Source organism: Oncorhynchus mykiss, chromosome 9, assembly GCF_057628025.1.
Source record: "Oncorhynchus mykiss isolate SJ-2025 chromosome 9, ASM5762802v1, whole genome shotgun sequence".
NCBI lineage: Eukaryota > Metazoa > Chordata > Actinopteri > Salmoniformes > Salmonidae > Oncorhynchus > Oncorhynchus mykiss.
The window spans coordinates 67,135,841-67,148,020 of record NC_143030.1 but is presented as its reverse complement, the minus strand read 5'-3'; positions in this window follow the sequence as shown (position 1 = coordinate 67,148,020).

Genomic DNA, 12,180 nt, shown 5'->3' with positions numbered 1-12,180 from the left:
CATCTGTACTCTATCCATAATATGGGGGGTTTAGATGCATTATACGATACACAGTAATAAAAAAATTCAAGCAACATTGTCATTGATTGTCTTGTGAGTGTGCTATGTCTGACATGGGCCTATCACATGCAGTTAGAGGAGGAGCCACACTGTGTGTTGTGTAAACATGTGCATTCCCAGCCAAACAGAGCTAACAGGAACAGATGGCAGCAGAGCAGGCTAGGTGGATCATGGTACATCATGGATGTCTTCCAAAATACTGGGGCTCACTCTCTCTATCTCTGTCAGAAAACTAGCCACCAGAGACTGGTGTTTTTAATGAACATGAAGTCTAATGAAACACGCGGTATAAACAGTGGCAGGTCACATGGTGTGTTATGTGTTGCCCACATGCAGTAGATAAGAACAGAGAGGGAGCAGGACATGGTGAGGTTGTTCTGCCCTCACAGCTGTTCTCTACCTGACTTCCCCAGTATTTCTTTCTCTTTTGCTCTCCCTCTCCCTCTCTCACCCCCCTCTCTCTCTCTCTCTCTCTCTCTCTCCCTTATGTCATTCTCTTTCTTTCGCTCTCACACTTCTCTCATTCTCTCTCTCCCCCTTCTCTCTTTCTCTCTCCCTCTGTTATGCAGTAAACAACGCTCAGGTCAGTGTGACACCAACACAGGCACATCTTCGTCACCTGCTGCGAGGGGGAACAGAATGGAGCGTTCCACAGCAATTGCACGCCTGTGGTTTCCAGGGAAGAGCCTTAGGAGAATGTGCTAATCAGCCAGCAAGCAGAGAGGGAACAAGGTGTGCCATGGGCAGGACATTGTGGCTCAATAGCCCGGGGGGACGACGACAACGACACTTGGAAGGTGATGAGACCTTAAGCTCTTATGGCTGGGGGGGTGGGGGGGCACCTGGAAGGTGATGAGACCTTAAGCTCTTATGGCTGGGGGGGGCACCTGGAAGGTGATGAGACCGTAAGCTCATATGGCTGGGGGGGTGGGGGCACCTGGAAGGTGATGAGACCTTAAGCTCTTATGGCTGGGGGGGGGGGGGGGGGGGGGGGGCACCTGGAAGGTGATGAGACCTTAAGCTCATATGGCTGGGGGGGTGGGGGGGGCACCTGGAAGGTGATGAGACCTTAAGCTCATATGGCTGGGGGGGGGGGGGGCATGTGTGTGGGAATATATTGTTGTTAGCCCTTGAACCAAATCAGACATATTATATTACATTTCCCATTTATTCTAAAAAAAAGCAATCTATAGTTTAATGAATGTATGTGGAAGTCAAATTCTGTGACAAACCACATTGATCTCCAATCTAGCAAAGCTGACTACCTTTTCCATTTCATGCATCTCTTAGAATGTTATCCTAAAAAAAAGTTGCACACCTGGCGAGTTGCAAATGAGCTGCCCTGTGTTTTTCTGTTACACAAAGCTGTCAAAAACCAGAGGCAGGAGAAGCATCTACAGAGGAAATTAATCACTACAGTCAAAAGCATCACTATAATGATTAGCATTATCATGCAGCCTTCCCACAAGCCTTTGGCTCAGTGACACAACTGACAAATAAAGAGTAGCTTGTGATGTATATTGAATGGCTCTTTAGGAAATAGGAAGGAATACTTCCATATAGTCAGAAACCCTCTCTCTCTCTCTCTCTCTCTCTCTCTCTCTCTCTCTCTCTCTCTCTCTCTCTCTCTCTCTCACACACACACACACACACACACACACAAATACACACACACACACACACATACACATCAAATAACTCGTGTTGCTAGGCTGTGGTATATTCTCCCAGGGTCTCTTCTAGTCTGTTCTGTTCTGCAGTTGTACTAGACAGTGTCTATTTCAGAACCCATGAAACCTTTGGCCTTGAACATTAGCCAAACTAGTCTATACAACTTACTAATTCATGAGAAGCAGGGGTAAGTTACTGCCATGAAACTTTTATGGTGTTATTTCATCATAACACATACAAAATACCAAATAAACAACCACTGCCCAGACAGTCTTTAGTATGCATGCTAAGTCATTGTGTTCAACAAAGTGGTAATACATTTCATATCCCCCTTTTCTCTTGTAGGATAGTGAGTGTACACCTAAATGCACTGTTCCAGTGGCTTAGCGAAGCATGGCGAAAGTGCTGCTGAATTTATAATACTGACATAGTAAATTACATAGCCTTGAATCTTCTTCTTCAGTCTGTATTAATAGTCAGTGGTAGCAACGTCATTTCCTCAGATTTAATAGAGCTGGTTTTAAGTAATGCACTTCTTAAAGACATTAACTGCACTGTCCTACACATCCACAAGTCTGTTCATACAGAATAAATATTTATAATAAGTAGCTGAGTACATTACAAAATCTTGCTACACAGAGAGACATAATGTATTATAAGCATTGTTATAATACATTATAAATACATGCTACATACATGCTTATACTGTAACAGGTTAAAAAAAAAGCCTTATACCTGCAGCAGTGGAGGCTCCTCAGAGGAGGATGGGGAGGACCATCAGTGAATTTCATAAAAATATTTTTTTTAACATTTAAAAAGTTATCCTTTTTAGATAAAACTACACTAAATATATTCACGTGACCAAATAACAAACTATTTTGCAATAAAAGTCTACAGTATTCTCAACAGCACTCTGTAGAGTAGCACCATGGTGTAGCTGGAGGACAGCTGTCTTCCGTCCTCTGGGTACATTGACTTCAATACAAAACCTAGGAGGCTCATGATTATCACCCTCTTCCATAGACTTACACAGTAATTATGACAACTTCTGGAGGACGTCCTCCAACCGATCTGAGCTCTTGCAGCATGAAGTGACATGTTGTCCACCCAATCAGAGAATGAATCTAGTACTCCACTTACTTAGCTAGCAAATGCAGCTAGCTAGTTTAGCCTACTAACACCCTGCTCAAACAGAGGGATGCTATGTTAGCTAGCTGTTAGCTAGCTGGCTATGTCTAATGAAACGACACATTTTTAATGGTGAGCGAGCGTTGCGCCTTTTCATGTCCAATGATGTCTGCACATTTTTTAGGTTACACCTGTATTGACGTTGGCTAATTCTACTTCTTTCCAGCTTTTGGCTTTACTAATTTATTGCCACCAGGGCCCGCCAGTGTAACTGCTAAACTGCTTACTGAATGACTGTACACTGTAACGTTACTGCATGATTGTAGTGGGTTTAATAACGTATTAGTTCTATCAAATATGTTGACTAGCTAATATGGTGACAACAATGTAGGCTGTGTGTAGCGGTTATGATATGGTTTGGATATAACTTTTTTTTTGCCTGGTCACATACAGCTGACTTGCTTTGCATTGAAGTCCAGAAGCGAAGGGAAAAGGTGAGAGGAGGAGACCGCATAGATGTGAGAAGGAATACAAAGTGGCTGCTATGAAATTTAATTGTGTTTACACGCGATCAGCAGTGTATTCATTCCGCCGATTCTGTTGAAAAACGTTTCTTAAACGGAATTAAACGGAACGAAACGTGGATAAACATACCTGAATATGTCGAATATAAACTCTCCTTTGCAGGTGTTGGACTAATGATTACTAGATCAGCTACAGTAGATGCAGGTAAGAGTGTGTCATTTTTTTCCCGACCTGTGTGCACCTACGTTGTAAACTTTCATTCATAGTCTAGGTTGTAGCAACCACATGATGAGTATAGGGACATTTTAAGTATCATGTAGTAGCCTAAACCTATCAATGCTACATTGAACTGGGTGAATGGAATATGAATGACAGTCATCCAATATGCTGTAATAGAAACAAGGCTATGCTCATAATAAACATAAATCATCCTCCCTCATCTTAAATGGCACCGGCCGCCACTGACCTGCAGGCTATAATGTGTTCCTGTGTACCTATTACCAACACAGTCATGATATAGATTCATCCTATATGGTTCTCTTGCTGTTAGTCATATACATACACAGTACCTGTACACCATTAGCTGACATATTACGTAACATCACAGCCATGATATATGGGTCCATCCTTTATGGACCTCCTCTTCCTGCTAGGCTCATATACCTGTACGTCATTGGCTGGGCTCCACAGTGCAACCTTTAGATGACCTTTAGGCACAGCACAGATAGGAGGATGGAAGGTGACAAATACTGTACACGGCCATTTCACTTTCTGCTGTCAGAGCCTCCACTGACGTCGTTAGCCCCACTAAGAGGACTAATTATGAAATCAATAACCTGGATAAGAGAGGAGAGGCTGGTTGGTTGTTGTGTGAAAGTGTTATTTTAAGTGTTCCAAATGAACCAGGTGTTTCTAATGTCTCAGGATGTGCTGAAATGGGTCTGTGGTATAATTAAGAAATAAGGGAGTGTGGTATGTGGCCAATATACCACGGCTAAGAGCTGTATCCAGGCACTACACGTTGCGTCGTGCTATCCAGGCACTCCATGTTGCGTCATGCTCTACGCAAGGTGGAGTGCCTGGATACAGCCCTTAACCATGGTATATTGGCCATTTGTACAACAGGTGGGTCTAATCCTGAATGCTGATTGGTTAAAACCACATTCCAGCCGGTGTCTATTCCACAAGTTACCATCGGCTAAATCTATGACGTTCAAATGCCTATTTACTGTTCCATCTGACTGCGCAATCCACTGTCTCATCAGCCCAGCCAGGCAATTTATAAACTTGATCGCCACTATAAAAAGCATCTAGACATTATCTCACATTTCTTTTAGACTATCATTTAGTTTTCAACAGAGGAGATTTCTATAAACATTGCTGCCTGTCTCTCCAACATTTGCAACAGTGTTTCAATATTCAAATTCGATCTCCAGTTGTCGCACAGCAGGCAGCTTTTCTCAGCGAGTCGAAATCATGAATCAACATAATTTTTATGGATTTATACAAAGAAATGTCAATAGAAAACAGGTAAAACGAAATAAAGTGCAGCTAGTTTGCAGTCTTTCCAGCTTCAGTTTGAAGTGATTGTGTTAGCTGTGTTGTTGGCTAGCTCCTCTGAACAGTGTCCTGACAAGAGAGCACATTTTCTATGCCAGGAGAAATCGCGCATCATTAGCTCATTGTTATGGATGTCTCCAAATAAATGTCACTAGAAAACAGCCTAAACAAATGCAAATGCAGCTACTGTTTTTATTCTGGCTGCACTGTTCGACGTGACTGTAAGTTAGCCGTAGTTGGCTAGCTAGCAAGCAAGGGATAAGAACATTGCCAGCCATTATGGCAACAGAAAACATTTAGAACGAACATCCATAGATGCAGAACAAAAAGACTGAATGACTGGGTCGTGTCTCTGGCAACAGAACCAATACAACGAATGACCAGGCGGCTTGTGTCGGGACTAAATCTTGTGGAAGGATGAAATAGTATGAATAAATTGATAAAAATGTAGTTTTTTATGAAAATATGTAAATCATTATTGGAACATTTTGTATAAAAGTGATAATGCCCTCCAAGCTGGTGTTTGGAGGATATATTGTCATGGTCTGGTAACAACACCTGTCACGGCCAATACATGTTTTGTCATACCCGTGGTATACGGTCTGATATATCACGGCCAATATATCCTCCAAACACTGGCTTCTCAGGCATTATCACTCAAATATCATAAACCCCTGAGATGCCATAGTGCTATTATAAACTGGTTACCAACCTAATTAGGGCAGTAAAAATAGATGTTTTGTCATACCCGTGGTATACGGTCTGATATATCACGGCTTGCAGCCAATCAACATTCAAGGCTTTAGCCACCCAGTTTATAATTATAGTAGAACTCTGAGAATATGTGCATCAGTTGGTCCCTGACCCTGTAATTGCACTCAAAAGGGTTCTGCGGCTGTCCGCATAGAGAACCCTTTTTGTTTCCAGGTAGAACTCTTTTGGGTTCCATGTAGAACCCTTTGTGGAAAGGTTTCTACATGGAACCAAAAATGTTTCCACCTTGAACGAAAAGGGGTTCTTCAAAGTGTTCTCCTATGGAGACAGCCGAATAACATTTTTTGGTTCTAGTTAGCACATTTTTTGATACCAGCCTACATCGAGTATGATACCAAATTACATTATGGCAATGTCCATCTTTTGTAGGAACACTATAAAGGAACTATGGGAAGGCTGGATATTTCTATATCTTCAATATGTCATTCCCCTCACCTTGGTTTACCCCCTCCAGCTCTCCCAGCTCCTATCTCAGATTAAAACCACCAGGAGGTTGTAATAAAGATAATGCACCAGACTGCCAGAGAATAATGTCTGATGTCACTGATTTAGCCAACAGCCCATTATGAGAACCCATCCCCCTGCAGACAGACAGAAGACAAATAACCCCAGTTCAAGCCACCATGATTATTACGTACTGAATAAGATATAAATGTAATATCTTAAGGGTAAGATTGTTATCTAAAATTGGTCAAAATTAGCACCATATTTCAAGCCATTTGTGTTTTAGTCATTCTATCGAAGGGTATCGAAGGCAGGACACTGTCTCAATCCAGAAGTCAGGTCTGGGTTCATTTTCTCATTTCAATCCCTTGGAGGTCTTACTAAGCAATATTTAGGACAAACCACACAGCCATTTTATAAAGTTCTGTGTACCAATGCCTTTGACGCACTAGACAACAACCCCTCTCTATCCCAAATCTACATTTGCCCCTTGAGCGTTCTCTGGGACAGCAAAGAGGCAATCAGCCCTGCATCCGCTGGTTTCCAACTCCCTATTACCTTGGGAACGATGAAATGAGGAATCAGAGAGAGCATTCACTTAGACTAAGGGACACACACACAGGCGAGCACGTACACACACACACAAACACACAGTGAGAGAGAGAGAGAGAGAGAGAGAGAGAGAGAGAGAGAGAGAGAGAGCGAGAGAGAGAGAGAGAGAGAGAGAGCAGAAAGAGAGAGGGAGCACAGAGAGAGAGAGAGAGAGAGAGAGAGAGAGAGAGAGAGAGAGAGAGAGAGAGCAGAAAGTGAGAGGGAGCACAGAGAGAGAGAGAGAGAGAGAGAAGGAGACAGAGAGAGAGAGAGAGAGAGAGAGAGAGAGAGAGAGAGAGAGAGAGAGAGAGAGAGGAGAAAGCAGAGCGAGAGAGGAGAAAGCAGAGAGAGAGCAGAAAGCAGAGAGAGAGCAGAAAGAGAGAGGGAGCACAGAGAGAGAGAGAGAGGAGAGAAAGCAGAGCGAGAGAGGAGAAAGCAGAGAGAGAGAGAGAGAGAGAGAAGGAGAGAGAGAGAGAGAGGGGAGAAAGCAGAGAGAGAGAGAGAGAGAGAGAGAGAGAGAAGGAGAGAGAGAGAGAGAGAGAGAGGAGAAAGCATAGAGAGAGAGGAGAAAGCAGAGAGAGAGCAGAAAGAGAGGGAGCACAGAGAGAGAGAGAGAGAGAGAGAGAGAGAGAGAGAGGAGAAAGCAGAGCGAGAGAGGAGAAACAAAGAAACAAAGAAAATGTAAAAGCGTTCCAGGCCAAGATCAGACATCTCCTTCATGAGGAACTACGGGGAATGACAGTTGGATTAAGGGGGCATTGCAGTCAGTGGGTGGATTTGTCTGGCATGTCAAATAAGGGTGGACTATATCCATGGCCTCAGTACCTACGGTGTATAAACAAGGGCCAGGCAAGAGATAGGACAACTGAAAACCATTCATGATTTTTTTTAATGCAATACAACATCTTACTCTGAGTAATACTATAAATTGAGAATCTGTATTCATTATAGCATTTCTATATGCTCACATTTTGTTATGTTAAACGTTAAAGAAATCCTATACTTCATATTGTGCTGATGACCTGACCTGAGGTATTGCATTCCACTTGGTTTGCTTCAGTCATCGACAATCCATGTGCGTGATGAAACCCACTGGGACTCTGACAGAGAGAGAGAGAGCCCACATTCATTTTGGGATCAGCAGGAAATCATTATCATACCTGTCAATCTGCTGGGATGAAACATTGCGGGTACCGTTAAGAGGCCTCATAGAGGAGTGCTTTAATAAAGGATAGGATGGGTTAAAGATGAAGACGTTACACCGCATAAAGGTTTATCTAAAGCCAGTCGCCATCTTAGTTCTCAACTGGCAAAGTAAGGAACATCAAGTTTGAAAAGTTAACTTTGCACATATTAGGCTACATTGCCAAAGACCCCCATGTAGACTTATCTCTCATTCTCAATTTCCCTTCTCACTGTTATTCTCACCCTAACTTGCAAGCTTCATTTCCACATCCGGGTTCAACCCTAACACTAACCCTAGCTTCAACCATAACCCAAACCCTAGCTTCAACCCTAACCCTAACTTTAACCCTAACCCTAGCTTCAACACGAACCCTAACCCTAACTTCAACCATAACCCAAACCCTAGCTTCAACCCTAACCCAAACCCTAGCTTCAACCCTAACCCTAACTTCAACCCTAACCCTATAACCCGGATGGGATTCTCTGCCTCTAACCCTATTACAGGGGCTGAGTCACTGGCTTACTGGGGCTCTCTCATGCCGTCCCTGGAGGGGGTGCGTCACCTGAGTGGGTTGATTCACTGATGTGGTCATCCTGTCTGGGTTGGGTTTCTGTACAGCACTTTGAGATATCAGCTGATATACGAAGGGCTATATAAATACATTTGATTTGATTTGATTTTGATTTGATTTGATTTGAACCCTAGCTTCAACCCTAACCCTAACTTCAACCCTAACCCTAACCCTAGCTTCAACACGAACCCTAACCCTAGCTTCAACCCTAACCCTAGCTTCAACACGAACCCTAACCCTAACTTCAACCCTAACCCTAACTTCAACCCTAACCCTAACCCTAGCTTCAATACGAACCCTAACCCTAGCTTCAAATCAAATCAAAGTTTATTTGTCATGTGCGTCGAATACAACAGTGAAATGCTTACTTACAGGCTCTAACCAATGGTGCGAAAAAAAGTGTGTGCGTGTGTGTGTAGGTAAGTAAAGAAATAAAACAACAGTAAAAAGACATTTGAAAAAAGAGTAGCAAGGCTATATACAGACAACTGTTAGTCAGGCTTATTGAGGTAGTATGTACATGTAGGTATCGTTAAAGTGACTATGCATATATGATGAACAGAGAGTAGCAGAAGCGTAAAAAGAGGGGTTGGCGGGTGGTGGGACACAATGCAGATAGCCCGGTAAGCTAATGTGCGGGAGCACTGGTTGGTCGGGCCACGTTAGGTAGTATGTACATGAATGTATAGTTAAAGTGACTATGCAAATAAGATAAAGAGAGAGTAGCAGCAGCGTAAAAGAGGGTTTGGGGAGGCACACAATGCAAATAGTCTGGGTAACCATTTGGTTACCTGTTCAGGAGGCTTATGGCTTGGGGGTAAAAACTGTTGAGAAGCCTTTTTGTCCTAGACTTGGCACTCCGGTACTGCTTGCCATGCGATAGTAGAGAGAACAGTCTATGACTGGGGTGGCTGGGGTCTTTGACAATATTTAGGGCCTTCCTCTGACACCGCCTGGTGTAGAGGTCCTGGATGGCAGGCAGTTTAGCCCCAGTGATGTAGAGCAATTGCCGTACCAGGCCGTGATGCAACCGGTCAGGATGCTCTCGGTGTTGCAGCTGTAGAACCTTTTGAGGATCTCAGGACCCATGCCAAATCTTTTTAGTTTCCCGAGGGGGAATAGGCTTTGTCGTGCCCTCTTCACGACTGCCTTGGTGTGTTTGAACCAATCTAGTTTGTTGTTGATGTGGACACCAAGGAATTTGAAGCTCTCAACCTGCTCCACTACAGCCCAGTCGATGAGAATGGGGACGTGCTCGGTATTCATTTTCCTGTAGTCCACAATCATCTCCTTAGTCTTGGTTACGTTGAGGGATAGGTTGTTATTCTGGCACCACCCGGCCAGGTCTCTGACCTCCTCCCTAACGGCTGTCTCGTCGTTGTCGGTGATCAGGCCTACCACTGTTGTGTCGTCAGCAAACTTAAGGATGGTGTTGGAGTCGTGCGTGAACAGGGAGTACAGGAGGGGACTGAGCACGCACCCCTGGGGAGCTCCAGTGTTGAGGATCAGCGTGGCAGATGTGTTGCTACCTACCCTCACCACCTGGGGGCGGCCTGTCAGGAAGTCCAGGATCCAGTTGCAGAGGGAGGTGTTTAGTCCCAGGTTCCTTAGCTTGGTGATGATCTTTGAGGGTACTATGGTGTTGAACGCTGAGCTGTAGTCAATGAACAGCATTCTCACATAGGTGTTCCTTTTGTCCAGGTGGGAAAGGGCAGTGTGGAGTGCAATAGAGATGGCATCATCTGTGGATCTGTTGGGGCGGTATGCAAATCGGAGTGGGTCTAGGGATTCTGGGATAATGGTGTTGATGTGAGCCATTACCAACCTTTCAAAGCACTTCATGGCTACGGACGTGAGTGCTACGGGTCTGTAGTCATGTAGGCAGGTTGCCTTTGTGTTCTTGGGCACAGGGACTATGGTGGTCTGCTTGAAGCATGTTGGTATTACAGACTCAATCAGGGACATGTTGAAAATGTCAGTGAAGACACCTGCCAGTTGGTCAGCACATGCCCGGAACACACATCCTGGTTGTCCATCTGGCCCCACAGCCTTGTGAATGTTGAGCTGTGTAATAGTCTTACTCATGTCAGCTACGGAAAGCGTGATCGCACAGTCGTACGGAACAGCTGATGCTCTCATGTATGCCTCAGTGTTGCTTGCCTCGAAGCGAGCATAGAAGTTATTTAGCTTGTCTGGTAGGCCCGTGTCACTGGGCAGCTCGTGGCTGTGCTTCCCTTTATAGTCTGTAATAGTTTGCAAGCCCTGCCACATCCGACGAGCGTAGGAGCCGTTATAGTATGATTCAATCTTAGTCCTGTATTGCCGCTTTACCTGTTTGATGGTTCGTCGAGGGCATACCGGGATTTCTTGTAAGCTTCCGGGTTAGAGTCCCACTCCTTGAAAGCGGCAGAAACCCTTTAGCTCAATGCGAATGTTGTCTGTAATCCATGGCTTCTGGTTGGGGTTTGTACGTACAGTCACTGTGGGGACGAAGTTCTCAATGCACTTATTGATAAAGCCAGTGACTGATGTGGTGTCATCGGAAGAATCCCGGAACAGATTCCAGTCTGATTCCAGTCTGCAAAGCAAAGCAGTCCTGTAGTTTAGCATCTGACCATTTTATTATTTAAAAAAAAAAATGTTTACCCCCTTTTTTCTCCCCAATTTCATGGTATCCAATTGTTGTAGTAGCTACTATCTTGTCTCATTGCTACAACTCCCTCAGGAGAGACGAAGGCTGAATGTCATGCGTCCTCCGATACACAACCCGACCAGCCGTACTGCTTCAGTGCGCATCCAACCCGGAAGCCGGCCGCACCAATGTGTCGGAGCACCTGGCAACCTTGGCTAGCGCGCACTGCGCCCGGCCCGCCACAGGAGTCGCTGGTGCGTGATGAGACAAGGAGATCCCTACCGACCAATCCCTCCCTAACCCGGACGACGCTAGGCCAATTGTGCGTCGCCCCACGGTCATGGCCGGTTACGACAGAGCCTGGGCGCGAACACAGGGACTCTGATGGCACAGCTGGCGCTGCAGTACAGCACCCTTAACCACTGCACCACCCGGGAGGCCATCATCTGACCATTTTTTTATAGACTGAGTCACTGGTGCTTTAATTTTTTGCCCTTAAGCAGGAATCAGGAGGATAGAGTTGTGGTCGGATTTACCAAATGGAGGGCGAGGGAGAGCTTTGTATGCGTCTCTGTGTGTGGAGTACAGGTGATCTAGAATTGTTTTTCCTCTGGTTGCACATTTAACATGTTGATAGAGATTTGGTAGAACTGATTTAAGTTTCCCTGCATTAAAGTCTCCGGCCACTAGGAGCGCCTCCTCTGGGTGACTGGTTTCCTGTTTGCTTATTTTCTTATACAGCTGACTGAGTGCGGTCTTAGTGCTAGCATCTGTCTGTGGTGATAAATAAACAGCCACGAAAAGTATAGCTGAGAACTCTCTAGGCAAGTAGTGTGGCCTGCAATTTATCACAATATACTCTACTTCAGGTGATCAAAATCTAGAGACTTCCTTAGATTTCGTGCACCAGCTGTTGTTTACAAATATGCACAGACCGCCCTCCCTCGTCTTACCAGAGTGTGCAGTTCTATCCTGCCGGTGTTCGTGTTCGTACCTCGTCTAGTTTATTGTCCAATGATTGCACGTTGGTTAGTAATA